Genomic DNA, 14,947 nt, shown 5'->3' on the forward strand with positions numbered 1-14,947 from the left:
TGTGCATGCTCATCTCTACAATAAGAGTGAAAACATTTTCCTTAACTAAAATCAAAACATATACTAGACTTAACGTCCCCTCATTAGCTGAAGTTTCAGGACTGGTTACCCACCATCTATAAAAAAAACCCCTATGGGGTCTTAAATTCAAGCCACAAATCCTGGTCCTTCCTACCCCACAATCCAATCTCATCTGCTGCTCTTTTTACATTCCTTATATCTCAACAATGCCATGCCCACATACAAGGCATATTCGTGTGCTATCAGGTGCATGTATTTGAGAAGGGGAATACATTGCTCTAGGCTTCATTTGCATATCACACTTGTGAATATGAGAAAAGCTAGGGTGCAATTATCTATAGACTAAAACAGCTTTCACTTTTTCTTTATCATTCTTTTTCTCATCATCATGCTTGCTGTCATCTCTAAATGGGAGGGTGAAAATGTTAATGTATCCTCCTTTCCAAATCTTTTCTTTAATACCCTTTGACAAATGCATCCCCAGTGACTTGTCAAGTTCCACCTATGACTGGGCATTGCTATCTGGGGCTGGTGGTGTCACTCTACTCTGGTGCTTCGGGGGCCTGCTGTGGAATGTTGTCTTTGCCTCACAACCATGTTAAAAGTGCTCTTGCCTCTGATGGGGGAAATACCTGATCCATAGCCTTTCAGCCATGAAAAGAACCAGAGAGTCAGTTAACTCTGCCATGCCATCCCAGAACTGTATGGTAGCAGTTACAGATCCACTCAGAACAGCAGCACAGGAGCGGGGGGAGGGGTGGGAACACTGATGCCCCCAGGCATAGAGATGCCCTGTCTCCTTGTCCAGCCCCTGGCTCCAACCAGATCCTTAATGGTACACTGCAGTTTTATACCCTGCAGCCCGATTCAACTGACACAGGCCAGCTATTGATTTTTTTTGTACCTTAGAGGCTTCTGAGAAGCCCAGTCTTAGCTTAAATAGGGAAGGTGGGGCAAGGGGAGAGGGCACACAGCAGTCATTCACCTGGTAATATACTCCTTTGTCCATCCAATGGCTAATCAGAGAACCACAGGGGGCCGGGGCGGGGGGGGGAGATAGGGAGCAGCAGCCTTCTCCCCTTTCTGTCATACATGTGTTTGGGGTTCTCTTCTTCCCTGCTATACAAAGACCCTCCCCTGCTAAAGGCAGGGACAGGATAATGTAACCACGTGCTACAGTGTGAACATGTGTTGCAATGAAAAATACATCCCAAAGCTGACAGGCATGTACTCCTGTAATAGAACTGATAGTGTAGGCACAGGTAAGTGTTTCTTATAATTTACCTCTGACATATCTCAGTTGTTATGGGTTATTTCTCCTGGGATGACGGACTGCATTTCCATTCTTCACTTAGCTATACTTGCTTCAACTGATGCCATCAGTTCCCACTAACTCTATGCTATACATAGCACAGATTGCACATCTGAGGCTATTTCTATAGTTATGGTCAACATACAGGGATCATAAATGGGTATGCTTTTGTTACACAATGCCTCTACTTTATACAGTGGTACCAACTCACAATTTTATTTTGAGTATCCTAAAACATGGGGTGTGTTTGTTTTGTCTTGTTTTTTATTTAAAGTCCCAAGTCCTGAAGTCAAGGGTAAAATGAGAATCTAAACTTTCATTTTTAAAAAAAATAAGTTTATAGTGCTCATAATTGCAAAGAAAAATTTAAAGATGTGACCCAAAGGCTCAAACTAAAAGAATTAACCCCCTCCCACACACACACCCAATTTATTGTTTTGGGGGTTTTTTTAATCATGATTTCATAATTTGTAAGATGATCTCAAGATTTCTTGAAGACCTGGGTAATACTGTTTATTGCTGGAACACAACTGTCTGGAGAACCAAATCCAATAGCTGCTGCTCATGTTGTAAATTTACATGGAGTTGATTAAATGAAAGAGCACAGTTAACACTTACTTTGGAGTAAATTTTGGAGCATCTTTTCCATGCATTTGTACTTCAAAGGGCTTGATTAGGCCCTCTGTTTGAAAACTATCAATTAGAGACTTCTGTGATTGTCTCCACCCACTGCTCAAATGTTACATAAAGATCTCTGCCTTTGTGTCTGATATTTAGCTCTGCATATGAGGAAGAGAGACAGAGAGAGGGAGAGACTTTACATTTCACAGTAAGAGGATTCATTTGGCCAGTCATGGAATGGCAAAATCAACATAATCTCTCTCAATAGGGGTTTGTACAGTATACAAAGCTTTCCAATGTATCAGTACTACTTGTAATGTTATGGAAGTGGACAGTGGTTACCAGAGGAGGAGTAATGGAAAGGCTATACCATCATGGGAATGAAGGGCTACAAAATCTATTGTGTTTACGATACACCACAGATTTCTGAAATGCTGGAATGACAGCTATAGTAGGAAGTAGCACTAAATGCAATGTCTTGTCAGCAAGATAGCCATAAAATACGAGATTCTGTGGCCTGTCTCATGCGGCACTAATCATACATTATCTTCAGGGAATTCAGCACACACTTATATTTAACAAATATCATAGGCTACGTTTTATCTTTATAATCTGCTGCCCAAGGAGCAGTCTGAGGAGGGAATTTTTATTCTGAGAATCACATTTCTTTCCCTGGCAGCCCCTTTTCTCTGTGGGAGAAGTAATCTGCTACTTGTATAATGGTGACTTGTGTGTGTGTCTGTAGGGGGTTGGAGGGCGGATGCTTCTCATTGATAGTTATTTTTTTTAAGGCCATAGAACCTCATCCAGTATTTTCCAGGTTAAGCCCATAACTCCTGTTTGAGCTATAACGTATCTTGTAGAAAGACAGCTAGTCTTGTTTTAAAGATGTCAAATGATAGAGTAGCCACCATGTCCCTTCCAGTGGTTCATTACCCTCACTAAACCTTGCATATTATTTCTAGTAAGAATTTGTTTAGCATCAGCTTCCAACCATTGGATTTCATTTTTTCCCCACACCTTTCAGTGGAAAAACACTGGTATTCCAAGATGGAGTCCAGTACCAGGTGATCTGGACACATGCCCCACTAAGGCCACAGCAGCCATGACTTTGAGGCTTTTGTAGCATCCTCAGGAAGGCTCCCTGGTGGGAGATTAGCTTCTTCTAAGACCCATTGTTCTCCCTCATGGCCCTTCCCAGACAGCCATATAGACTGACAATTTTCTGTCCAGTGGTCATTCCCCAGATGTAAACACATTTGTAATAGATACATAGACAATATTTCTAACTTCAGATACCAAAATGATACATGCATATAAGTAGGACAATCGTATTCAGTGAATCATAACCTTCTCAATGATCTCTTACATGACTTGCTTGCATAAATACATCTTAATTATGCCATAATCATATCATAATCAATCTTGATGAAGAACATGGGGTGTGGTGTCACACATGCCACATAAGGTATCAGGTGAATGGTTATGATCTGCTGAAAGCCATTGTTCTATCTAAATATATATATATCATTAGTTCACATGAAGTTATGAGCTTGTGTTGTATGGTTGTCACTAAAATATGCTGTGATTTGGTGAATCATCCAGATATTAGATCCCCAGAGACAAGAACAAGGGAGCTAACCAACGCGCAGCTGGGTGTTGAACAACCATCAACAGACATTGTCCATCAAGCATTGTACAATCCAATGACTCACTTGGACCAGGCCACACCAGGGGAACTGCTCAACCTTGCCTGATGACTCATTGCCTGGACTTATGTTCTCCACGCACATGGACCAAGGGTATAAAACAAAACACACTGACCCCATGCTTCATTCTTTCTCTTCTCTCTCATTTACACTGAAGACAAAGAGAACGCTGGAACTGAACAGACTGGTCCCGAGGCTAAGAGGGAAAGCCTACATATGAAAGACTGTGACCAACCTCCAATATCCAACAGGGTGAGAAACATTGCTTAATCTAGATGTTGCCCAATCTATAGGTTGAGAGTTTAGACTGTGTGCTTATATTCTCTTCTCTTTTGGTAACCACTCTGACTTTTTGCCAATTACTTATAATCACTTAAAATCTATCTTTTGTAATCAATAAATTCATTTCACTGTTTATCTTTAGCAGCGAGTTTGCCTGAAGTGTTTGGTAAATCTGTTTAAGTCACAAAGGCTGGTGCATGTCCACTTTCCATTGATGAAGTGGTGAACCAATGAATAAACTTGCATTACTCAAGAAAGGGTCTTGAGCAGTGCAACAAGGCATATTTCTAAGGTACAAGGCTGGCAGCTGTGGGGATTTGGCTGGTGCTTTTTCTGTGTGATTCATGGGAGCATTCATGCTCTCTAGCTGGGTGTGGGGCTCCTCATGCAATTATACTGAGTGGTAATGGCACTTGGAGGGGTTTGCTGCTTGCCACCAATAAGGCATTGTGAGAGACAATCCAGATTAGTGAGTTAAGGAGCACAGTGATCCCACAGTTTCAGGTTGCACCCCAAGAATCCTGTCACACGCACTTATAAAACAAGGATAATAATACTTACCTACTATGGTGGATATTGTAAGGTTTTAAATAGTTAATGTTTGCAAAGTGCTTTGTGACCTTTGCATTGAAAATGGTATAGAAATTGTAGCTAATAAGCAGTTAACAAATACCATGAAAACAGGAGTAATTCAGGTATTGACAGAATCAGAGTATTCACTGACCCATAAATAGTTTGTTTTGCGTCCGTATCAGTCATTCCTTGAATTATAGAACTCAGTGTTTGCTTCCTTTTGCACTGTCTCTCAGAAAGTATGTTGTCATTGGCTAGTCATTATGAACAACTTGTTGTCTTCAGTAACAGAATGAAATTGCTCTGCACTATGGGAAGGCATGTGTAATCATTCAAGGGCAACTGTATGAGATATTACAAAAATGTTTCTACATATAGAAGAAATGTTTCTACATTTTTGTATGAGAAAAAGTGTACTAGCAAACTCTAATATCTTGTAAGATCTCATTTTTAGAATCACAAATGTTTAGTGCACACAGAGGAGAGGCTGCTGGGAGCTACTACAGATTGGCACTTCTCCACCTTAGGGAGCCCCTGGTACACAAGATACTTGTCCGAAGCCATTTCCACACACTTTACAGAGTTTTGTTGGTATAAAGACTGAGGAATATTGAAATAAGTATTTCAGCACTGAACTGAATGGTGTTCTTCCCCCTGTTTTTGTGCTTTGCAATAAGGAGAATTTCATTCCAAATTAACTACAAAATATGCAAAAACCTTAAATATATAGATTAGATAATTGGAGAACAAAGACTACTGCTCAGTCATAGGCTATACAGTGTTTGGATATATGACATTAATGGATGTGGATGATTAAAGGTCTAGAAAACATGACCTGTGAGGGAAGATAGAGAAAAATTCGGTTGTTTAGTCTGGAGAAGAGAAGACGGAGAGGAGGCATGATAATAGTTTTTAAGTACATAAAGGTCATTACAAAAAGGAGGGAGAAAAATTGTTCTCTTTAACTTCTGGAGATGGGACAAAAAGCAATGGGCTTAAATTGCAGCAAGAGCAATTTAGGTAGGATATTAGGAAAAATGTTCCCCTTGTAACCTCAGATACATTTGCTTTCACTTCAGCAGGTTTATGTGATTGGAGATTCCTTACTGAGAAGTATTGACTGGCCTGTCACCAGAAAACTGAAATGTGCATTGTCTGCTAGGAGGAAGGTTACAAGATGCGGACCTGAGGCTGAAAAGGATCCTGATGAGATTCGGGGAAAAAAATCCAGTGATTGTTCTTCACGTCAGGTCAAATAATATTGCTAGTTTCCTGCTGGAACAGTTCACAGATGATTGCACCAGGCTGGGGAAGATGCTTAAAGAAGTGGAGGCTCAAGTGGAATTCTTCCATTCCATAGAGAAGGAAATGAAAATCAACAGATTATTCAAGGATTGGTGCTACCAGGAAGGTTTTGGATGTTCAACCATTGGGAGGCATTAATGGAAAGGGGATTCTTCTCGACTGATGGACTCCACTAAGTACCTGGGGTTCTAAAACTTCTGGGATCAAGGCTGCCTGGAAAAACAAGCTTTAAACCAGGAAAAGTGCAGGGAGAAAGCTGGGAAAGACTTGTGTAAGGGTACATATATCTTATGCAGTGTTAGAAAGAATAATGAATCATCTTTATTTACTGCTATGGTAAAGGAAATTATGCATATGCTTAACAATATATGGATTGTATAGCAATACAGATTCACAGAATACCTAAACCAAGTAATTATTCAGAGTACTAGAAATATTTCTAACTAATTTCAGAGTCCTAACCTCTGCTTTGAAATTGACATATCTGAGGTTGAAATGTTAAAATTGATTTTTAAAAAGCCCTTTTTGGACATTTTCCTTATAATCAGAAAGACATTCCATTGCTTCATGGACAGGATATCAATACAACATGATAATTCTCTTATGTCTCTGATATTACATCTTAAACAATGGTATTACATAGAACTGTATGAATGCCACTAATTTGAGCTGAAATAACAGTGAGTCACATTGCCAATTAATTAGAAGTTATATTCTAAGAATAACAGAGTGATGTGACTCAGATCTAGTGAGCAATCTGAAATACTTGAAGTAAGTTTACAAAATAAATGTGCAGAAAATAACTGAAACACCCATTAGAAAGATGCAGAGATTAACACATTTCAAGTTTAGAACCCTGAAGATATATAAAAAGATCTCTAATGGGATTTGTTCAATTCCAGGCAGCTGTAGGTTTATACCTTATTCTGCTTATTCTAACTGATAGAAATTAGTCAAAGTTTCACATTTACTCTTTGTGAAGTAGTACTTTTTCTATCATTTCAGTGAAGAAATTTCTTGTCATGACCCATATGGCTGACTGTACATATTCCCTGCAGCTTTAATGACTAGAAAGTTATTTGCAAAGGAGTAGCTTGAAACTAAAAGCTTTTTCCCCTTGTAACCTCAGATACATTTGCTTTCACTTCAGCAATATGTTTCTTGAGTTTTTAGTTCAAGTATGTGTTACCAATTGCTACAAATCAAAGAGCAGCTTTTTCAATTCCTGTTCATACCTGTAAATCTCAGGGGATAAGAGCAACAATTTCTGGCCTTTTCTCTCCTCTGCCTCCTTGATTATACCATATAGTTGAGGAATAACATTTGGCAGGCGATGCAGTTGCTGAGAGAGAGCTGCATGTCTTTGGCATGCAGTCAGCTGTACAATGAGATCAAAGGTGCAGAGCCTCCAGGTGCCTAAAAGGCCTCATTGATAAGCTCACAACAATCACACACTCTAGGTTATTCTACCTATAAAATAAAAATTAAAAAAATGTCATAGGATCAGAGGACTTGCTAGATCAGCCCCTTGTCCATCAACCTTGCTATCCTATTTCTGTAGTCACCAATATCTGATTCTTCAGAAAGAGGTAATTTCTGTCACTCCAGTCCCCTTTCTGCAATATCATATGGATCTGGAGTTAATGGGTGGCTTTCTGTTCACTTCAATGGGTTTTGCGTCAGGCAGTGAGTGGAAAGCATAGGGAGTCTTCTAGACTAATGCAGCAATCAGCTGACACCCAGTCTGAAGTCTGAGATGAAACTACCTTTACTTTAGCAGTGAAATGACTACATAAAAATCAACACACTTTAGGATGTAGTTTAATCATTATTTTTAATCCTTGGTGTTTTCTAGAAGACATGGGATTGATGGAACAGGCAGAATTTAAACTCAGCATTGTTCAAGAAAATAAGTTTTTCTAATGACTGAAGACAATTATCTTAATCCTTAAATTTAAAAAACCTTCCATCTTTGCTTAACATTGCAGTTCCCATTTCAGCTTCTGCCTGACTATGGTGTGAGGTGTCTGAAGCCTTGGAAGTATCTGGGACTCAGGCTGAAGTTGCTCTCAACTAAGAGGAGAAATAACAAAACATATTTTCGTTACTATTTTTGGAAAAAAATCCACTGGAAATAAGGGATCTAATTTTACTTCAGAGAATACATATAGCTCCCATTAATATCAATAATGTTAGCTTCTTCATGTCAAGAGGATAATACCCCCTGCATTTTTTGTTTGTTGATCTTAAGATGTGTATGTTCTATTTAAACAGTAGGCCAGGTTTCTCTGCTCTTTGGTTGGTATCCTTCCTCCTCAGCCTTTGTCAGATCATGGTGAAGCTCACACATTCCAGTGTATAGACCCTACAGGTGGTAAATGCTGCTGTGATATGCTTTACACTTCATTTGGACCAAAATTAGGCATTATACCAAAGTTAAATAGCTTGATTGTCCAGTTTTATACCAGCTTAATTCCATTAACATGTATGGTGCCATAAGGTGTAAAAATGCTTAACTGAGTGGAGAACAGGATTTTTACTGTTTACTCTAGTCCCTGCTGAGATCACCCAGACTCCTGACATGAAAGCTTTGGCCAAAAGCTTTCAGTCTAGCTGGCTCTGCTACCTCCCAAAGAAGAACGCTCTGAGGAACAGGTTTACTGCCACTGAGATGTTAAGGGGGTTTTATGTTGGGGAGATCACAAGCAGATTCAGATTGATTGGGTACAACGTTTGAAGATTAATTTTTCATAACAGCAGCTGTTCTTTTAAAATTATTTTAAAAGGCTTTAACCCTAGTGTAACAGTCATAAGGTATTTTACACCTTCAGGACAGGCAATTTTTCAAGGTCACCAGTGGGCAATAAAGGGTACAGTGAAGGAAAGGACACATTTGTATTGCTAGATGGAGCAACTGATGTTTAAACCCCTGTCCTCTTTGCTAGGCCCCAACCCTTTCCCCCTGGCCTGCATGGGAAGCTTGCCCCATCTCTTCTTGCCGTGGGATCCCGCTTTCTGCTGCAGAAGAGGCAGCAGGGCATGTCACCAGCAGGAGGCAGGACAATCAACATGGAACTCCGAAACAGCTCCCAGCATGAAGGACAGCTGGCAGGAAAAACATGGCAAACCGGAAGGCTCTTCAACAATTGTGGTGTGTTAGGGGGCTTCTCAAAAGAGAAATATGGATGGACCATGCAGGTGCTCTCCTGTGACAATGGTGAAGATCACAGAAATGTGCTTTTCATCAAATAGTGAATAAAAAACTTTATTTGATAAAGAAAACAGTATTACTAAAGTCACTCTCTATTTCTCTGAAGAGATTCTGCCTAGTAGATTCCCTATTCCCTTCTGCCTGTCTTCCTGATATAGATTAAAAGATTAATACACATATCTGCCACATGGAACTATTTTTAATTAATTCACTTACTTTATGCCTGCCACTGAAGAGAAAATGCATTAATATCAATAATACCAATATCTGTGGCAAAACAAAATCAAGTTGATGCAGAAAAAATAATCAATCTACATTAGGGTATGAATTCCTTGCCACACATTGGTTATGCTGCCCACAGTCGTCAACCGCCCAAGAAGTGCACCAGTGGTCCAAGAATGGTTACCCTGATGTAGCTTATTGCTATTATAAAAATATCAGTGTGGTGATTTGAGATGGAGGCTGGTTATGCCATATGCATGCTCTATGGGAGATTTAACTTGGCTGTGATATCACCAGAAAGATTCAGCCTGCTACTGTATGGGGGAATGATGAGAAAATTGTGATGGGTTGGATCACAGAAACTCCCTCAAGACTGTCACTAGATGTGCTGGGATACCACTGAGAGCAAACCCCCCCCCCCGCCATAGAAGTCTTCTCTCTACTTCCGTCTTGCTGAGTTAAACACAGCACAGACCAAGAGGTTGGACCACACACCCCTGCAGTGCACAGAAACTAAGATTTACTTAACCCATGGGTTTGTCAGTTAACAGGTACTTTCCCAGCACCCAGTTCAGTCTTTCTGGGAGCCTAAACTCCAGATAAATCCATTTTACTCTGTAAAAAAAGCGTATACAGGGTAAACTCCTAAATTGTCCACCCTCTAGAACACTGATAGAGGGATATGCACAGTCTATTTGCTCCCCCAGGTATTAATTACTTACTCTGGGTTAATTAATAAGCAAAAGTGATTTTATTAAATATAAAAAGTAGGATTTAAGTGGTTCCAAGTAATAACAGACAGAACAAAGTAAGTTACCAAGCAAAATAAAACAAAACATGCAAGTCTAAGCCTAATACAGTAGGAAACTGAATACGGATGGAATCTCACCCTCAGAGATGTCCCAATATGCTTCTTTCACAGACTAGAGTCCTTCCTAGTCTGGGCCCAATCCTTTTCAGACCAACCTTGTGGCTTATGGCTTGGGTCCAGCAATCACTCACACCCCCGTAGTTACAGTCCTTTGTCCCAGTTTCTTCCAGGCATCTCTTTGGGGTGGAGAGGCAATCTCTTGAGCCAGTTGAAGATAAAATGGAGAGGCTTCCAGGGCCTTTTATATTCTCTCTCTTGTGGGCGAAAACCACTTTGTTCTTCTGTGCAAAATCACAGCAACAAGATGGAGTTTGTAGCCACCTGGGCAAGTCACATGTCCATTAATGATTCAGCTTTTTGCAGGCTGACACCATTGTTCACATTAGTTTGTACATTCCCAGGAAAGCTCAAATGTGGATTTGCGTCTCCCAAAGTCCACTGTCAGTTAAGTGTTTCTTGATTGGGCACTTACTCAAAATAGTCCTTTCTCAAGAAGCTGACCATATGCTTCGCTGATGCTACTTAGCATCAAACACATTGAGATACAAGTACATAACCAATATTCATAATTTCAAATACAAAAATGATACACACATACAGACAGCATAATCATAACTAGCAAATTAAAACCTTTCCATGGACACCTTACTTGACTTCCTTTGTACAAGATTTGGTGCAACTGTAGGACCTTGGTTGCAACAATGCTATATGGTCACAGCTATATGGTCACAGTTCATGTCAGTAATGTCACAGCAATATTAAATTATATTACACTCCTGTCTTCCTGCACCTCAGATCAACTGTTTGCCAAAGCATGGGCCGGAGGTCTGTCTTTTCAGGACTTTTCAGAAAGCATTACAAGGTGTTAACCCTCAGAGCTACTGTATGTTAAACCATCACTAGATGCTAATAGTTCCCAGTCAACTTCAGAGAGAGAGAACCATACAGTTTAATAAACAAACAGAGAAAGCACACAAAAGCTTTGTAAATAGTATATAACTTTTTAAATAGTATTTGTAACACTGTGAATAACTTTTAAACAAGAGCGATTGGGCAGAAAATCTGGTGTCCCTTGTAGAGCTGGCTGAAACTTTTCCAAAATTACCTGTAAACTTGGAATTCCAAAAAAATTCAATTTGGAAATACAATCAGATAGTGTTTCTGAAATGAAATATGCTCCTGGGGACCTCAGCTGCCGCTGTCTGAAATTGACATGCTTCTTATCAGTTTCACAGAGCTATTCAGCAATGAAACTGACAAGAATCATGTCAGTTTTAGAGAGCAGCTGCTCCAGCTTCTGCAGCTCTGAAGCAGAATAGCCATGAGGGCTGCTACGGGACTGGTGACTCCAGGGCTTCCAGATTCCTGGGCCAGCTATCTCTCTGTACTGCTTGTGGCAGGGAGCCTGGCATCCATGGCAAAGTGGGGCTGTCCCACAGCTGTGGACACTGGCAGCCTGTTTTCCCAATAGCCCACCAGAGCTGGTAGGAAGCCAGGCAGGTTTCCAATGGAGACATGAATATATTCATCTTCTTTCAGAGATGATTTCTTAGCCCTGAGAGTTTGACTGTAATATGTATTGTGGGTCACTTAGCTTTTTCAGAGCTTGAAAAGAATGGCAGCGTCTCAGTTAGTTACAAAACACTTCAGCACATTGTTAACAAAACCTAAGTCTGAGGATCTTTACAGCTAGCAGCTTTCCAGTGCTTGGGTTCACAGTTGACTGGTCTCCTCAGTTGCCGGCGCAACCGAAAGCTGTAGCCTGTATCAAAAGTGATACAGGTACTAGGATCAACATATAAAAATATACATTCCATGGATTTCATAAGCCTCTCATGCTACAGGCACTATATTTCCCCACAGCAGAAACCCAGCTAAATCAGTAAAGAATGTACAAACCCTGAACTTCATTCAGCTTGGCCCTTGGTCTCTCTTTAGCTTAAAGCAAATAGCTAAATGTAAATGTAAGTGTAGCCTCAAAGGGTGCCAGATGTTCTACTTTCATATCTCCCTCTAGGTCCATAAAATGCACTGGGATGGACCTCCTGAGGTCTCTTCCAACCCTATGATTCTATGAAATGTTATCCTACAAGGAAAGGCTTCTCTAGTAAGTAAAGCTGGACTAACCCTTGCCTGTAGCCAAAGTGGTATAGGCATAGGGAACTACCCCTCATAGCAGCCACATCTCTTGGTCCTATGTCAATCAACTACTGAGACCACAGAGCTCTATTTAAGTCCTGTATTTATAAACTTCCTCACCAGACCCCCATGAATTCTGATTGGCTCAGTTCTTAACTGGGGAACACGTGCGGGACTTGCAAGTTTCCTTACCCACAGTGAAAAATCTCTATTTTCGGAGCATGTCTAGAAACTACCACACTCTACTTTCTGGATGTTTGAGTTTTTCCAGTTGAGTTGCCCTGACCTGTACTCTGCAAATGTGCAGAGACAGTATTCCAAATTAAAATCCATATCTCTTACCCACTGCTTCTTTCCCCTTCCTGGGCCAAACTGTGAAATGCTGAAGTAAAAAGCATGTGGACTGCTCTCACAGACTGACTGCACCACACCTTTGTGTGTATGTGGGGGAGGGGGGGAATTTGTCTTGCTGGTCAAATAATGGAAACAGTTCTTTATGCCTGGGGGCAAGGGGAGAGGAAAACTGCTGCAAGAGGGGACAAGGGGTCAGCCTGGCAGCGCTGACTCATCCCCTGGGAACCGGATGGGCGGAAGGACTTAAAAGGGGCGCTCTGTGCATGAAGCCCTCTTTCACATAGACCAGGCTGAGGTAGCACCCACCCTCTCTCCCTTTTAGGTGGTGAAACACCAGGTTTGGTCAAGACCTGCTGTGGGCATTGCGCTAGCCACCACTTGTTTCAGGGGGGCTGGCTGAGCAGGAATTTTTATCTTGCCACCAGATTGGCCTAGGTGAAGTTGGGGTGGGAATTTTTTTGCCTTCCCCACAGTTGGTTCAACAAGGGCTCTGTTCATGCATGACATGAAGGGCGATAGGCTGTATGTCGCAACTCGTATGTGGTGGATGTCCGGTGCTGCTACTCCATAGGGAAGGTATACAGTGATGTTACTGCAGGAATTCTGCAAATTTTATTTGTCAACTAAATGTGGCTCCAGCATGGCAGTGGGGAGCACAGGCCACTGGTTGCATTGAGGTGGGAGATCACCTGAAGCCCCCACCTCCCCTGCTACAGGGACTCAGCAGTGAGGCTGTACCTGACACAGTGCAAGTGTGTGGGTGTGCACTTCAGTCTCAGCCCAGCAGGATCCAAGTATGGAGGGGCTTAGTGTATGGGGATCCAGGTGTCGGGTGAGAGGTTTCTGTGGGGGTCAATCTGGGTGCAGGCAGATCAGTGGGAGATCCGGATGCATAGGGACTTGTTAGAGGGGTCTGGGGAAATGGGACTCTGCAAGGGGTCCAGATGCAGCTGGTTGGGGATCAGTGGGCTGGGTGTGGGTGCGGGGGACTCATCAGGAGGGTCCAGGTGTAGGGGGGGTAAGGCTTGTCAGGGTGAGGGTTCAATGAACCTGTTAATGAGGGAGCCCCAGCTGCTGCCGAGGGAATGCCGCATGCCAAGTTCCCACTTCCCACCACGATTCCTCTATCTCCTTTTCTTTTCCATCCCTCTCCCTCATCCCCACATCCCCCCCCCATTCCACTGCCCCTTCCTTCCCCAATGCCTCTTTCCCCCCCACTCCCTTTACTCAGCCCCACCACAGGCACTCATTGTTGCACAGAAAACAGGAAGGCTCCCAGCACACACTACGGGAGCGTTAGAGAGTGGCACTAGGACCCAGGAGGCGGCATTCAGCTGCAGAATCAGCAGAGCCTAGATTCAGCCTCTTTCAGCTGGGCAGCTCTGCACTTGTAGAAATGAGGGGGGCAGTGGCATGTAACCCCATGTGCCCCCGTGCCTCACCTCTGTTTGGGGGCAAGCAATCCGCCCTTCAAAACTGCACCCATGGTCGTCCCTCCCATCAGCATGGCTTCCCTTTGCTTCCCTGCCATCTTCTGCATGGAAGTACAGGAATTCGGGGGGTGGGGGGGTAGAAGGATGTATTTTCTGCAGGTCCAGAGTCACACAGAATCCCCCCAGGAGTAACAGTGACCAGATAAATGGAGAGGAAATGGACTTTAACAGGAGGTGTTTGTTAAAGAAATGGAACAAGGGTGGGTGTGGGGGGAGGTTGAGGACTCCTGTGATTGGTACGGCAAGGAGTCAACCCCCCTTTCTCATAGCCCACCTTAAGTCTCCAATGAGGGAAGGTGGATGGTAAGGTCCAGGTAATGGGTGGCTGGGGAGACCTGAATGGAAAAAGAGGGAGACCTGACAGAAATCCCACAGGTAATTATGGAATCAACATGGGGTTACCTGCACTGTATATTTTTATCTGTTGAGTAGTCCCAGACATTTAATAATAAAGTTGTGGCCTGATTAAATCCATATCCAATGTCTCCAGTCCCCTGTCCTTCTTTCAGTATAGCTGAACAATGTGAGTTTGGGGCTAATTTCTAACAGGCATCTAAACTTGTAAAGTCAGAGTTAATATATCCAGCATTTTACAAAGGCTAACCTGCATTTAGGCATGCAATGCAGGTAATTACATATCTAAATATCCAAATGGTGCTTGTCATTGCAGGATTTAAGCATGTACCTATTTGAGTGAACCACCTTGAAGACCAGTTTGAAGATGTATCTGCTGTGACACACACGAATGCTCGGAATAGAATGATCTATATTGCCTGGCCCCAGTCATATGACATGGATTAGGGTTACAAAAGGTTAATACCAGGGCATATGGCA

Source organism: Eretmochelys imbricata, chromosome 4 (genome assembly GCF_965152235.1).
Source record: "Eretmochelys imbricata isolate rEreImb1 chromosome 4, rEreImb1.hap1, whole genome shotgun sequence".
Taxonomy (NCBI): domain Eukaryota; kingdom Metazoa; phylum Chordata; order Testudines; family Cheloniidae; genus Eretmochelys; species Eretmochelys imbricata.